The 15,860-nt window shown below is 39.9% G+C and overlaps 1 long non-coding RNA gene across 1 annotated transcript; it reads right to left on the reverse strand.

Moving 5' to 3' along the window:
• Nucleotides 1–3,382: 3,382 nt before the first annotated feature.
• LOC115122815 (uncharacterized) lies at nt 3,383–7,684 on the reverse strand. The gene is made up of 2 exons (XR_003862524.2): nt 7,054–7,684; nt 3,383–6,533 (listed from the first exon to the last, which is right to left on the reverse strand). It is a non-coding gene; the product is annotated as an uncharacterized LOC115122815 (long non-coding RNA).
• Nucleotides 7,685–15,860: the final 8,176 nt, after the last annotated feature.

Below are 15,860 nucleotides of genomic sequence, written 5' to 3' on the forward strand. Positions count from 1 at the left end.
CTAGGCTACTTCGTTTTACTAACTCTTGTTCAAGGCCTATCTTGACCAAAATAATGCTCAATTGATTTGCTCAGCAGTGCAAAGGTGAAGGTTCTAATGTGTATTCTTCTCCCACAAAAAGCCATTGTAGGCGGTTGAAAAACTAGATTTTGTTACAGCACAGTAAAACGTTTTACCAAAAGCTGGTGCAAGAGGCCTATACACATTATAACCTTCATAGAATTCAAATATATGGTCAATTGATAAATTACGTTGCTTATTTGTATCGTTTCAATAATTGGATTTTCTCTGAAGATAAGTGCATGGAGATATAATTATCATTTGGCTTGAAAATACACATTAACAGCATGGTCTATTGTTGTACGGTAACTTTAAAACACTGCGAAGTGCGAACTTAATATAGTGAGAATATAAAAAAAGGAAAAACGTGCATCATTTCAAAAACGTTTATTAGAGAATGCAATACAAATGCGTTTCAATACAAAAAAAACATGGGCCAGTCTAAATGATTACTTGTCTGCATTTAATGTGCAAAGAAAATGTATATACAAATATATGAACATAACCCCCAAAAAATGAACTATAAAATACAACATACATGTAAAAAAAAGTTAAATGGACAAAAACAACTGCTTAACCTAATAATTATGTACCTGTCATAAAGATGACACACAGCGTCCCTCTCCATTCGGTGTCTTCTCCTGTGCACAGTTCTCCTGCGATGCGCAGTAGAGGGACTGATGCATGCAGACTCGCCGTAAGTTAACGGTGGTAAGCGGTCAGCTTTGCTTCAGCAGCACGTTCAATACTGGAGGCTTCAGCAGTAGTTTTAACTCCAATATTTACGTGCTGCTACAGCAAGGCAGCCAGTGATGAGGCAGTCGGATCCCATACACACTCTTCCGGGTAGTTCCACAGATGCTGTCTGTCCAGGCATTACTGCGGCAGCACAGTACGGCCTGCATCTCTGTGTAACCCACAAACCATTCTGTGCTGCTACAGCACCACCACAACCAGCTCCATCTCTCATCATCTGATTCTCTCCCTTACACACACACCTCTCACTCCCTGCATACACACATCCTCTCCAACTCCCTCTCTTGCATACCCTCATCCTTTGGCTCACTCTCTCCCCCTCACACTTCGGAGAAAGAAACGGTAATTCCACATGAAACTAGAACAAAAGGGATTTTTTTGGATTGTCACAATTTTATCCATAAAATGGTCCTTTGGATGAAGTATTGTTGACATATTTGAAAGTGTATTTAGAAGCTTTTAGAAGAATATTTGAGAAATAATTATTCCAAGTTAGCATATTTTACATTTCAGCCCTACCCAGGAGCATTGCAAGATACCACAACTGTTGATCTATATGGGGTACAAACTGCATCTTGTCATTTGAAACCTCATTGTGTCCACTAAAATGAGTAAAACATTTCATTATGCAAGATTTCAATGTACATGAAAAGTATCACAAATATAGACTTCAATTTCTCATATTTTACTGACAGACGGTTACAGAGTGGGATCTCTGGGACTTTTTTTTGTTAGTTATGACCAAATATATGTGGGGTATGTAGAACTCCATTCTTTCTATTGCAGTACAGAACAGCAGAGTAGCGTTCAGTACAGTACACCAGAGGACAGTATAATGTACTCGCAATAGAAAGAATGGAGTTCTACATATCCAACATATATTTGGTCATAACAAAAAAAGTCCCAGAGATCCCACTATTACCTTCTGTGTCAGTAAAACACAATGAGAAATGTATAATTTTCATACTTTTCAAAATCCTAATAGATTTAATTATGTAAATATTCTCATTTTAGAGCACACAATTAAATGACATGAAGATTATGTTTGTGCCCCATATAGAGCAACAGTTATGGTGTCTGGGTAGGCCAACACGGATCGATTATTTCTCAAATATGCTTTCAGATACAAAATGTCAAATATATGCCAACAATATTTCCTCCAAATGAACATTATATGGATTACATTGTGGAAATTAAAATAATTTCTCAAGTTGTGAGGAATCACCCGAAAGCAGCATCCAGATGGCCTATCAGTGTCTGAAAGGAACTCCAGGACTCTCAAACCATCTGAAAAGCACAGAAGAGAATGTGGGTAAATAATCTAAATAAAAAAGGCAAAGTACTGAGGTTGTACTTTTTCTCTCTTCTACAACAGATCATGTGTGTTTGTGTATTATGACAGGTTGAGACTGAATCAGCTACATTGAAGGGGTGATGCAGTTTCAATCACTTCACTTTCAAATCACACATCAGGCCAGTTTTACTTAGCTAAACTATAGTGCCACGTTTATAAATCTGGCCCCAAGGCTTGGGTTAGAGTAAATATAATTCATCTGCATACAGCATTTTGTTTCCAAAATTACAAATATTACAGCTCAGACATGTACATCTTAATTATTCAACAATACAAATCTGGCAATTGCTATACCTCTAGAAAATGCCCATTTTGAAAGTAATCAGTCAGTTCAAGAATTAAAATTCTTTACTCACTATATCCCCTAAGATCAGTAGAACATAAGTACTATTAGACTGAACCACAGCATGACAAAGGGACATAAATATCTAATCACAATGTCAATGTCCAAGTCACTTGACAGACTAGTCCCCAACTCTGCTAAGTCACATTTATTATACTGGGAGAAAAATATGGTTGACTGCTGTTTGAACGAAACATCCTTCAACTTCCATCTGGTCAAAGGGGAACCTATTGAAAAGTAGAGCAGCAAACAGACAAACAGGGTTTATAATGTGATACACCAGTTATGGTGTGGTATTAACTAGCATCATAGGCACAATTATGGTTACCCTAGTTTCCAAATATCGCCTGCTTCCGCTGATTTGATCAGGTCCGATAACCACTCTGGTAATATCACTAATGCACTATGGCACAATTCAACAACTCTGATCAATGTCACCAACAGAAAAAAAGGGACGTCTGGAAGACCATTAATTAGTTGATGATCCACTCCCCCCTGGCCAGCCAGCGATAGCATCTTCATAAATGATTGGTGTAACTTATTAGAAGGGGACTGGGTTGTGTGTGAAAAATGACCACAAATCTGTGTACAAGAGGCATCCAAAATCCAAGGATATGAAGTCCATCACCATGAATTACCACTGGACCTTGTCAGAGTTTAAAATAAAGCATTTGGAAAACACATCAGAAATGAGAGAATAATGTGTGGTTTTTCTATTCTCTAAGCGGGTGTTTATAATGATTAACAAACAATGACGCCATCTTGGGCAACTGTGGGTGTATAAGGAAATAACCCAGCGTTAACAGTGCTGTGTCAGGAGATGGGCCCTGGTATTACAGGGTGGGAGCAGAGAAGTGAACACAAACACATTTGGCATCTTACAGTTTAATTACAGTACAACTTTTAAATTAACAGCAGCACTGCCAGTTAGCTAAAAAGACATTTGGCCTAGGATTTTCTCTTTACTCAAGTTACACCATATGAGAAATAATATCTTTAGTTATTCATTTACCCCCCCCAAAAGGTGAAGTTGTACTAAACAGCTGATAGGCTGTGCTTTAATTTATTCGAATTTCAGATCGTTGCGTCCTATGGCCTCCTAACACAATCTTTTCAGTATTTCATATTTTTTACCATTTCAGTTAAGATTTTAGTGAGCCTCAACTTGAAGCCTTTTCACCTGTACAAGACTCCACGGGAAGTATGATACATAAAATCTACACGAGAGGGATAGTAAGAAATGTGTTTGTAGGTTGTGTGCCATTGAAGTATAATTCAAATGTAGGCCTATATTATATTTTAGAAAGTGATTGCCATCTTTAAAAAGTCAAACATTCTTCGATAATGGACAAGAACATGCATCATTGATGGCAGTATCCCAGGTGTTCTGTGGCGGAGTACTTTTGGGTTACAAAGATAATGCCTGCTCCATTGTGTTCTGCTAAGTGTTCATAGAACAGAAAGTACTTAACCAGGACAGAGTGTGAGCAAGGGATACAAATACACACTCTCCCTCTCTGAGGCACAAATATTAATTTGGACAAGGTGGGTCAAAAGACACGCAAGGAAACTAATGATTAATAGATTTCCGTTTCCCTCATACTGAATACAAATTCTCTCAGAGAATTAGTTAAATAGCCACTGACAACTAAATGTGCAGCAAAGCAAACCACAAATGACTTCTAGATAGGTCACTTAAATATGTCCCCTTTTTAAAAGAGGTTTTGAAAATGGGGGCCTCAATTGCAACTGGCCTATATTTCATGACGCTGACAAGAAAACTAGAAATATAAGGTCCAAGTTTTAGTGGTTTATCTAGAACACTAATTAAAAGTGAAAATCCATAGACATTTTCAATTGAAGATCTGCGGTAGCAAAGGTGTATTCTGGTCACTATATAAATACAGACACAAGTGTTAATTATTGCCTGAATAATATTAATGCTTCAGACTCATGTACATCGTAATAAATTAAACTATCTGTACCACTTTACCCACTTTCCATACCAGCAACTACAGTATACAGACTTCATTTCAGTTGATTACATTTCACATCAGGCATGTCATATTTTTCTAATTAAATTGCATTCCCGCTCTCCCGGTTGATTGAAAAATAACACACTTGTGCACTCCACACACACACCACTCCCTCCCACTCCTTGAGACATTCCCTCTCTGGGTCTCTCTCGCTCCCGCTTTACCTTCATGAAAAATCATAAATTAACTCAGGAACCAGGTGATTGAATGAGGCCAGACTGCATCAGTGGGCCAAGAGGAGCCTTGACCAGTTGTCACTAAAACCCAATATCCACACACACACACCAGTATGGCTTTTTAACCTTTCCCTGCTCTCTCCCATTGTCACCTCTGTTCCTCAGCCTTTTAACCAGTTCCTATGGCGCGCACCCTGAATAAGCAACTCAGAGTGACCTGACTCTGGGGGCAAAGGTCGAGTGACCCCCTTCCACAGGGGCAGGACGCTCTAGACCCCCATCATCACAAACCCTTCTCTTGTCAAGAGCAAATTTAGTTTAGCCTCACTTGTAATACAAGTCTGTTCTGCTATGTGCGTATGTTGTGTAGGCTATATGGTACATTTCTAAGAAGTTACTAAACTATACTGACAATAGTTATGTAAATGTTAAAATGTTGCTTTATTGTTATTCAATAGGAGAATGATTATCATTTAAATAATTAATTTGATAAGAGTTGATACATCCAGACTTTAGTTGAGGGAAAAGTTATAATTTCTTTGATTATTTTAAGTAGGTTATGAGGATTGTATGCACAATGCTGTCGAGTATAAAAAGCAGTTACATCATAATTCAGTTCAGACAGCAACTAGTACCAAACATGCAAATACATTTCAAATAACTGGACAAGTTATACATGCCTGATATTACATTCTGGGAAAGGATTTTAGTTTTGAAAGCAGTCCCATGCAACTTCACATCTAAAATGGCACACTAGATAAATCTATATTATTATTGATTTTTTTAAAGTCAAACTCAACATAATAGGGCAATTTCCTTAGCTATGGCTTTATTTTCAAGGACATCCCTCCATACACAATAACCCAGATGTACTTCCAACTTTAGTCTAGTTACACCATGACATGGTGTAACTACATGGTGTAACTAGACTGAAGTTGGAAGAACTGGGTACTTGTGTATGGAGGCATGTTCTTGTCCATTATCTAAGAATGTTTGACTTTTTAAAGATGGCAATCACTTTCTAAAATATAATATAGGCCTACATTTTAATTATACTTCATCGACACACAACCTACAAACACATTTCTTACTATCCCTCTCCCACACACACACACACAACACTGCATTTTTCATAAAATTATTACAATAAATTGAACAGAATATAATCACTATTAACAGAACCCAACTACCAAAATCCAGTCACATTAAACCAAAATCACAATTATCAGCATTCATCTAGAATGGTTAGGGACTTAAAGCTGACAATTCCACACTTGGTTTGGGTGTATTCATGTATTTTAGAGAGTTAATTTCACCCTAAAATAGTAGAGTTTAATGTGGTGAGTAACTAGCCAGAGGTAACTGTTTTGGACAGGGGTGTGTGCAGGCAGGGAGGTAGAGGTTCAGTTTATTGTTTATAGTAATTTACACCAGGCCTGACATCTATAAATAGGAACCCTTCTGAGCCATAGAAACACCAGTCATGCAGTTGTGGGTGTTAATCCTGCAAAAACTCCAGCAGTCCGTTCCCACTTGTCCAACACACAACACATGCCCAGTAGAGCACAAGGCAGGCAGAGTGACCGCAGAGCTAACTGACTGACTGGGGTTCCCTCTGCACAACACCAATGTCAGAGAAGGTACACTCACACAAACCAAGCCTACACAGTTTGTTCATTTCACGCGACTCCACTAATGGAGACTTGCGAGTGACCTCCGAGCACCAATCTATCAGCCCAGTGTGCAATCTCCCCATTCACGGTCAGGCGGGTCTGTTACAGTAGGGCCCTTCTCACTCCAACACAGCACTAGAGAAAATAAAGGAAAAAGATCAACTGGAAAACACTACACAATATATTTTCAAGTCAATTAATGTTGAGGACTGAGAACACTAGGGATGAGAAAAAAAAGCCTGGCAGGCCGACCATCTGATAATGCAGAAGAGGAGAGGTATAAACAAAATTCAAACCCGGTTGTATGTGGAAAACATAAAACCCAATTGAAAACCTTAACACAACCAGCCTTATCTCAACTCTACATACCAGTCCAGATGCATGTATAGTAAACTGGGGGGGAGACATCCAGTCAAGGTTAGGGAGAGGGCTTCCCATACAACTATTCCCATGACCAGCATGCGCCTGGAGAAAAAGCATGCCCCACACACTCGTCCCCTCACATAGCAAACATCCCTGTGTAGAACTGTAGAAAATCCCAGGCTCACACAACTGCCCTGCCTGTACGGTAAACCAAACACATGAATGTACATTGTACACAAAACTTGGTTAACTACCAAAACACTAGAACTAGGTGTTTCTCTTGACTACTCACCACTTCAATAGAGCTGCTCCATCTCCCCACTGCAGGGCCAGAAAAGCCATCAACAGGAAGTAGACAAAGCAGAAGCAGTGTGACGCCGGCCATTTCAGAGCTACGTCCTGACCGACGCCTCCTCGGCACTGGACCCACAGAGAAATGACAGAAACAACCCTCACCCAGCCATAAACACTGACACCAAACCAACGCCTGTCGCATTAGTAATCAACATGAGTCATCTCTCCATGAGAGGAGCAGGCCAGAGAACTAGCAGTGAGGGAGATTAGGATCCAAGCTCAGTGTGTGTGTGAGAGAAAGAGGAAGAGAGGGGTGTGTGAGAGAAAGAGGAAAAGAGGGGTGTGTGGATTTAAGAGACACACCCCCAGTGTATCCAAAGCACTCTCACACGTACACAATGCACCCCATCAACACTCTTGGGCCAAAACTCACTCTCCATTCTGACAAGTGTCTAAACTCACACACAAACCCCAATTTACAGTTAAGCTGTTCTGCGATGCATTCCCACATTTGAGTCCTATGACAGTCTCTCCCTCCCCATCCCACAAGCTAGGTTTAGCATAGGGCCCCAAAATATAACTACAATATTACACATTGATATAAAACATTTATTTATCCACAGTTCCCGTTCGTGACGTGTAAAGAGGGCTATGCAGCTTTGTGATAATGGGGGCCGGTGGAGTGGGGACATCATGAAACATCCCCAAACACAGAGGAAGAGAGGCCCAGCAGAGTGCCACTACGGTTACATTCTCACATCTCCCCCACGTGGTTGACTGACTGATAAGATATTTCATTTGATGTGGCCTAAAGAGAGTGACTATACCCCATAGTCATCTTACAGTTGTGTGGACTGGCACCCATACACAAACAATATGAATGATATATTTTTACACAATTAAGCTCAAGGACCGCTTGTAACCGTTTGACTACAACCAGTGTAAAAAAAGAAACAGTGAAAAGCCTAACTGGAAGGCTGAAGCTAGAAAGGACAACCATATTTTCAAATGTTACTACATAATATTCTGTAAGTATGAGTATTTTAAGTGGGGCAGCCATGTTTACCAGTAGCTTCCCTTAAGTCAAGCCTGAATTGACTTGTAAAATACACCATGTGTTTCAATAGGATGGAGTCAAACTTATTGTGGAGGATTTAAAAATGGTGTAACCAGACAGCATTAGTTCAAATGTAATGAGTGATGTTATCAGTATCACGAATACATTAAATGCTGCATTTAGACATATCAGTCTAGCACATCCATACAACCACCATAAGGTGTCTACACAGCAAAGCCATAGAATTACAGCGTTAGTGACCACAAAACATTATGTTGTCTATACAGACTGAGCCATATTTACTGGGATATAAAAGGTTTTGCACTGCACTATATCCCCACACACAGACACAGCCTTCAGAAAGTATTCATACTTATTCTACATTTTGTGGTAGTCTGAATTCAAAATGTATTCAATGTTCTCTCCTCACCCATCTACACACACAATACCCCATAATGACAAAGTGAAAACATGTTTTTAGAAATGTTTGCACATTTATTGAAAATGAAATACACACCCAAGTGAATACTTTTCAGAAGCACCTTTGGCAGCGACTACAGCTGTGAGTTTGAGTTGTGCAACATTAGCCCATTATTCTTAAACAAAAAAATTATTCAAGCTGTCAAATTGGTTGTTGATCATCACTAGACAACCATTTTCAGGTTCTGCCTTAGATTTTAAAATAGATGTAATTCAAAACTGTAACTTGGCCACTCAGGAACATTCACCATCTTATTGATAACCAAATCCAGTGTTTATTTGGCCACGTTTTAAGTTATTGTCCTGTTGAAAGGTGAATACATCTGCTTTCCACCAGAAACTGGTAGACTGAACCAGGTTTTCCCTCTAGGATTAAGTTTCACCATAACATGATGCAGCCACCACCACACTTGAAAATATGAAGAGTGGTACTCAAGACTTATTGTGTTGATTTGCCCCTAACATAGCGTTTTGTATTCCGGACATTAAATTAATTTCTTTGCCGCAATTTAGTGCCCAATTTCAAACAGGATGAATGTTTAGGAACATGTTTATTCCGTACAGGGTTTCTTTTCACTGTCAATCAGGTTAGTATTGTTGAAAAACGACAATGTTGTTCTACCATCACAGCCATTAAACTAAAGGTTTTTAATTCACCATTGGCCTCATGGTGAAAACCCTGAGCAGTTTTCTTCCTCTCTGGCAACTACGTTAGGAGGGACATTATCTTTGTAGTGACTGGGTGTATCGATACCAAGTGTAATTAATAATGTCACCATGCTCAAAGGGATATTCAATGTCTGTTTTTATAACCCATCTACCAATAGCTGCCCTTCTTTGTGATGCATTGTAAAAACCTCCCTGGTCTTTGTGGTTGAATCAGTGTTTGAAATTCACTTCTCAACGGAGGGACCTTACATATGTGGGGTAGAGATGAGGTAGTCATTCAAAACATTTTTTTAACACTATTATCGCACAACACGGAGTGAGTCCATGAAACTTAAGCACATTTTTACTCCTGAACTTAAAGGCTTCCCATAAAGGGGTAGAATACTTGACACAAGACACTTCAGCTTTTCATTTTTAATTAATTTGTAAACATAATTCCACTTTGACATAGGGTATTGTCTATAGGCCAGTGAATCTCAATTTCAGCCATTTTAAATGCAGGTTAACAACAAAGTGTAAAAAGTCTAGGGGTGTGACTACTATCTGAAGGGACTGTGTGTGATCTAGATATACACACACACACACACACACTAAATAAGAACTGCACAAACTTCACCAACATTTTTCAAAGCCCTTACTGATATATACAAGTGGCATTGCCACTTCATCAGCATAAAAAAGTAAGACTAATATATTTGCCCATCACACCAACCTGAGATATAGTTTTTAGTAGGCCTACACTACAGGAATCGTCATTTAGTAGAAGGGGCAGGTGTAATAATCTGCTGTGTGCAAATGTGACACTAGGATGCACTGTGGCCTATGCAAAGACTGACGCCAATGCAAAACAAGTCAGGAAAAATGTATGCATGACAGAAGCAACTTAATACGCTCCACATTTTATAAGCACTTGTGACATCAACAGCAGACATACATTTTGTGGGGAGAACATATCAATACAACATTTGACATAATACCATAATACTCAACAAATAATTTCAAACATGGATTCCCCACAGTGAACCAGTTAAGAGTAAAAACTATCAGGACTTGTGAAGTAGTATCCTGTTTTATGAGGGAGTCACCACTATTGCCTCTTTATGGCCTGCCTTAGACATGGCATAGTTGTGGAACCACACTCCACGACAGTGTCCTTGAAAATAACCAACACAACCTGTAAAAACCTGCTCGCATCATGGTGAATTTAAATACTACAGAGTTTGTACTGCATGGGGTGGTTCTCTACAGACCGGCTATCACACGTGTGAGCAGGCCGGGAGAGCAGAGGAGGCACAACTCCACCAGGAAATGGGGGTGGGAGCCCATTTTGCCAGAGGGGCCTGAGAATACAGAATGATGAGTCACTAAATGTCATTAACGTTCTAGAACTACACAAACGCTTGTGTTTCACTACCGGGCTCACCTGACTAACACTCGGTCAGATATATCCCTTTTCTCAGCGATGATATAGCTAGAACCAATATTTCACATCCCAAAATATCCATTAGCCTACATTTTTTGTTGATGCAGATAATTAAAAATGTTTCCTATGCCACTGTGTCTACTTCCTGCAAATGCTGCACTGCTAACTTCACTATCACTTCTTGATAAAAATTTGCTAGACAAAACTACCGTAGTGAGCATGATATGGGCTGCATATGACACTCACAACTACACTCATGTTGCATTGGAGGGTCTCTTTTTCCCCTTTCTCTCTGGAGAACAGAGTTAAACTGGGCAAATGAATACTTGACACCAGTCTGCACTTGCCAGTTTAAGTCAACACAAACATACCAATAATCGACATTGGGGGAAAATGTTCACTTGATATCACTCAAAACAGTAAAGTGTATTTCACATGGTGCAATCTACAAACCCAAAAGTTATATCTTTTCAAATTCTGATGCCTTTCCTTATAGGAATGACAACGTGAGAACTTCATATGCTCAAGATTGGGCTTGTAAAAAATAAATAAAAAACAGAAAAAAGCTTCATGCATTACCACCTCCACAATGTGGTTGAGGGTTTTTCCCTCACGCTAGGTTTAGCAGAGATCACAGGAACAAAATTATATTAGAACTACTCCTGTCTAAGCCCAGGGTTTAAAACTAACTCCCATCTGCTTTAACTGACCATAGTAGGGCGGCCTAATTGATACAAAATCAAATACATCTCTATCATCTCTGTTCTGCTACAATGGTAGCTAGTAACAATAGACATTGTCTTAAGTTCAAGTATAATTGATATTTCCCTGTACATACGAGTCAGGCTATGTCACTTAATACACGCCTTGGATTCAACAGGAGCCATTTCAATAGATATTTGGTTATGCTGTAGAAGTCGTGAGCAGTTTAGACAACCCAGGGACAGGGTTGCACCAAATCAAAAATATTTTAAAAGAAAAGCAATCAAACCTGTTTTTGGGGGGGAAATTCCTTGAGAAAAATAAATGGCAAGAGTAGGTCATATTCAATTTCGAATGAATACAATTAGAAAAGCCTCAACTCTAGAGTAGGTAGAGTTCCCAAGGGGAGACTTTGTCTAAATGCAATGTGCTTGGGACCAAGAGACGTGGAAACTGGCCCAAGTTTAAATTATTGTTAACCCCATTTTGACATCACATGACAAGAGTAGAACCCTTTACATCAATTAAGACATTTGACCCCTACTGCAGCAGACCAGTCGCCACTTTTAGTTTTGTCGACAAGGGGGAGTTCGGAGTAGTTTGGTAGGCTACAAAACATAATCAGATGACTATAATTGCTTGGTGGAAAGGAGCTCAGGATTAAAAAGTAAACTGAAATAAGTAGGTTATTCTGTATGAAGAGTTGTAGTAGCTGAAGGCCATTGTGGGGCAGGATTAAAAGAACTGAAGTGTATATTACGTGGGGAAATAATATATTTTCCTTGTTGAGCAGGCCTAACAATAAGACACGCTTTTTTCTAGTTGGATAAAGTTTTACACAGCGCCACGATTTCAGTACAGTGAACGACAGGACGAAAATAGTATGACTCGTATCAGAGCCTACCATATTGCATCGGTCTAGTGTCAGCAAGCCGCCTCCCCCGCCACGGAATAAAGCGCACAAGTAAATGAATTGGTAGTTTAAACAGCAGTAAAGGACTCACTCTGGTAACAAACGTTACATTATAGCATACTATTATTATTCAATGCGATTAATATTATGGCTACCTAGTGCAAGTCAATCAAGGCTGAAACATTGCATCAGACATTCACGCAGCCTTGACAACACCGCTTGTACATTTTTAATTGTCTTAACTCACGTACTGGCTACAGTAGACAGTAGTTTGGTCAAAGTTAAACCGTATGTTGCAATCACACAGGCGAGCGCCACATTGTAACGACTGACTGAGCAAACACCATCTCATTCATAGGAAAAAAGTGCTAACTAGGCAAGCTGATTTTTATTTTGGTCGCTTTGGAAATAACTAAGATGTTAAGTCAAGATACATTAAACGATAGCAAAACTGGCAACTGTTCAGACAGACAAGACTACCTACACAACGTAGCTAGTTATTCATTAGGGTAAAAACATCGGGATGTCAAAACAAACGAGACAATCAGTGAGCAAATAGACGTATCACAAGCTGGTAGAATTGTCGATTTGGTGGCAGGCTAATAAATGTTCTCTTGTTAGTTGAAACAGCAATCAACACACACTTACCATGAGAGGTTGTGAAAAGCTTTCCATCAGGCGAATCCACTAACGTTAACTAGAAAACATGATCAAATTAGTAGGTATGCGACTACTTATACTTAAATTACTCAAAAATAGAAAAAGGTGGATAACATGAAACGGTGTCCTCAGCCTTACAACCCTTAATGTAAACCATTGTATAGTCTTCAAAAGGGAGCGATAAAGCCACAACTTGCCGTGCATGTTGACAGCCGCGCCGACAGCCCGTTCAGCGCCTCCCGCTCAAACTGAACGTAACAAAAACGGACTATAACTGTAACAAATCCACATTCCACCGGTCATACTCCACTCACTTGACCCTGAAATAATTTCTCAATTTTTAAATTATTTTTTAGAAAGGTCCACTAATTTGTCGCAAATGTATTTCTAAATGTTGCATTTCTCAAGGTAGCCAAGTCAGACACCCCTTTCTTCTCGCTAGCATCCACTAGCTAACCATCTAACGTCTCCACCGGGCGATACGACGTACTATTTTACTTATTTTCCTTTAATTCGTCCACCATCCGTCGGTGTTCTTTTACCGGGATAATTTGTATATGTTTGTGATATTTTTTGAGTGTCTGGAAATAATTTTCTTCTCTTTCGACAGCTCCAGCGCTCGACTCGCCTACTCTCAGCAGCCGCTCCTCACAGCTGTTGAAGCAAACGCAGCTCACTCGAAAATGGCGCCGAAAGATACTCTCTTCATTCAAATTCGTTAGAGCCACCCCTTCTCCCCATTGGGCATATCGGGATTGAGCTCTGTGTATCGGATTGGAGGAGAAACAAAATGCACTCTCAAATGATCTTGCAGCCCACGCAGCGTTCTCTTCTATGGCCAACGGAGGGGGGAATTAACACTTCAGGTCCCGAAAGAAAATTTTACAGCCCGTTTTAAAACGTATAAAATCCTATATAGTCATACTGTCACACTTAAACACAAATGGTCCCTTTGAACACAGACGTATTACTCAAGTAAAGATGAGGCGTTTGAAAGATAAGAATTCAGATTAAAAAAGCGAATATTTTCCAGTTTCGATGTCAACAGCAAAAGAGCACGATACGCTACCTATACGAAATCCATCCTGACAATGCAAACGGGTGATAAAATAACCCGATTTTAGGCACGGGGTGTGGATTCAAGCTACTTTCAAACCTTTCGACAAATCGGATGTTTTTGGCTTACGCAATTGATTTTCAGTAGGCAACACTTTGACTAAAAATCATGTATTTTTTTCTAAGCTTCCTTTGAATGAAAGACTCGGGAGACTGCAACTGCCGGACTACATTATGGCGGGGGGGCATAGTCTGTGGCGCTCATGGATGTAGACTTTTAAATGAAAGCACATCTTGTGGCTTGTGTCTTCTCTGGTTTGGACACATTTCACATTTAGGGAAAGTCAAAAGCTTTCTGCCTAATAGAAAGTTAAGGGAAAGACCTGCAGTCTTCCCAACTAAACATAGCAGCAGCGCAGCTCAGTATGGGGGGGGGGGGGGGGGGTGGAGCAGGGGGAACGATTGCCAACTCTCATTAAAGCCACGGGAGTGAAAGGCCGAACGCGGTGCTGCAGGCATTGTTTGCAGAAAACGTGATCCCCCATATTGTGAATATGGGAATGGCAATCTTCGTGGTCAATCTTTCTGTAAATAAGTAAATAAAGAAATGTTTAGACGACAATCATAGTACTAATAATTGCTTCTAATGCACTAGATGCATGTCCTTGAACCGAAAAAAAGTATCGCACACAGAAGCAGTTATAAGGATCATTTAGTTACTAATGGCAGCCTGCAGTACCCTGGTCGGCCTTCAACTATAGTTACTCAATGAGAGGGGGCAGCACCGAGAGCCTGCAATGTCACTTCCTGGAGTAGCTCAAACTGCGCATGTTATCTCTCCATGAGATGCCATCTTAATTGACTGAATTTGGCTTCAATGTGCTATTGAGTCTTCACATAAGAATGAATATTGTCACGTGATCGATGGCTTTGTCAATTATTTTTACAGTCATTGGGTTGGTGGAGAGACTGGTCGCCTCTCTCAGTCACTCCTGCCATGGCAACTTGAACCGCTGCATAATTTGTAAGGCTGCTATGAAGTGTATACTTTCTCGCAGACACATGAAAGATAGACGGAGTTCTCAAGGAACAACAATAGGCTATTTGAACAGACACCAGCCTATTGCGCAAGTTTAGGATAGGCTTGAGTAGCCGAGACTGACTGAGCGACTTTGCAGGATCCATTCCCTTGCCGCCTGCTTATAGCACACAATGCTAAATAAGTTTAGATACATTATTCACTTAAATTGTCAGATAGCCTTATTCCATAAGCACAACCCCTTTTTAACAGAGAGAGGGAGAGAGAGAGTGTGTAAGAGTGAGTGAGGGGCCTATTCCAGTGCATTCGGAAAGTATTCAGACCCCTTGACTTTTTCCACATTTTGTTACGTTACAACCTTATTCTAAAATAAATTAAATTGTTTTTCCCCCTTATCAACCTACACACAATACCTAATAATGACAAAAGCATAAACAACCTTTATACATTTTTGCAAATGTATAAAAAAAATAATAGTAATATCACATTTGTATAAGTATTCAGACCCTGTAACCAGTATGTTGTTGAAGCACCTTTGGCAGTGATTACAGCCTCGAGTCTTCTTGGGTATGATGCTACAAGCTTGGCACTGTTACATTTGGTGAGTTTCTCCTGTTATTCTCTGCAGATTCTCTGAAACTCTGTCAGATTAGATGGAGAGCGTCGCTGCAGAGCTATTCTCATGTCTCTCCCGAGATGTTTGATCAGGTTCAAGTCCGGCTCTAGCTGTGCTTAGGGTCATTGTACTGTTGGAAGGTGAATATTTTGCCCCAGTCGGAGATCCTGAGCGCTCTAGAGAAGGTTTT

The sequence above is a fragment of the Oncorhynchus nerka genome, linkage group LG1, assembly GCF_034236695.1.
Source record: "Oncorhynchus nerka isolate Pitt River linkage group LG1, Oner_Uvic_2.0, whole genome shotgun sequence".
In the NCBI taxonomy this organism is placed as follows: domain Eukaryota; kingdom Metazoa; phylum Chordata; class Actinopteri; order Salmoniformes; family Salmonidae; genus Oncorhynchus; species Oncorhynchus nerka.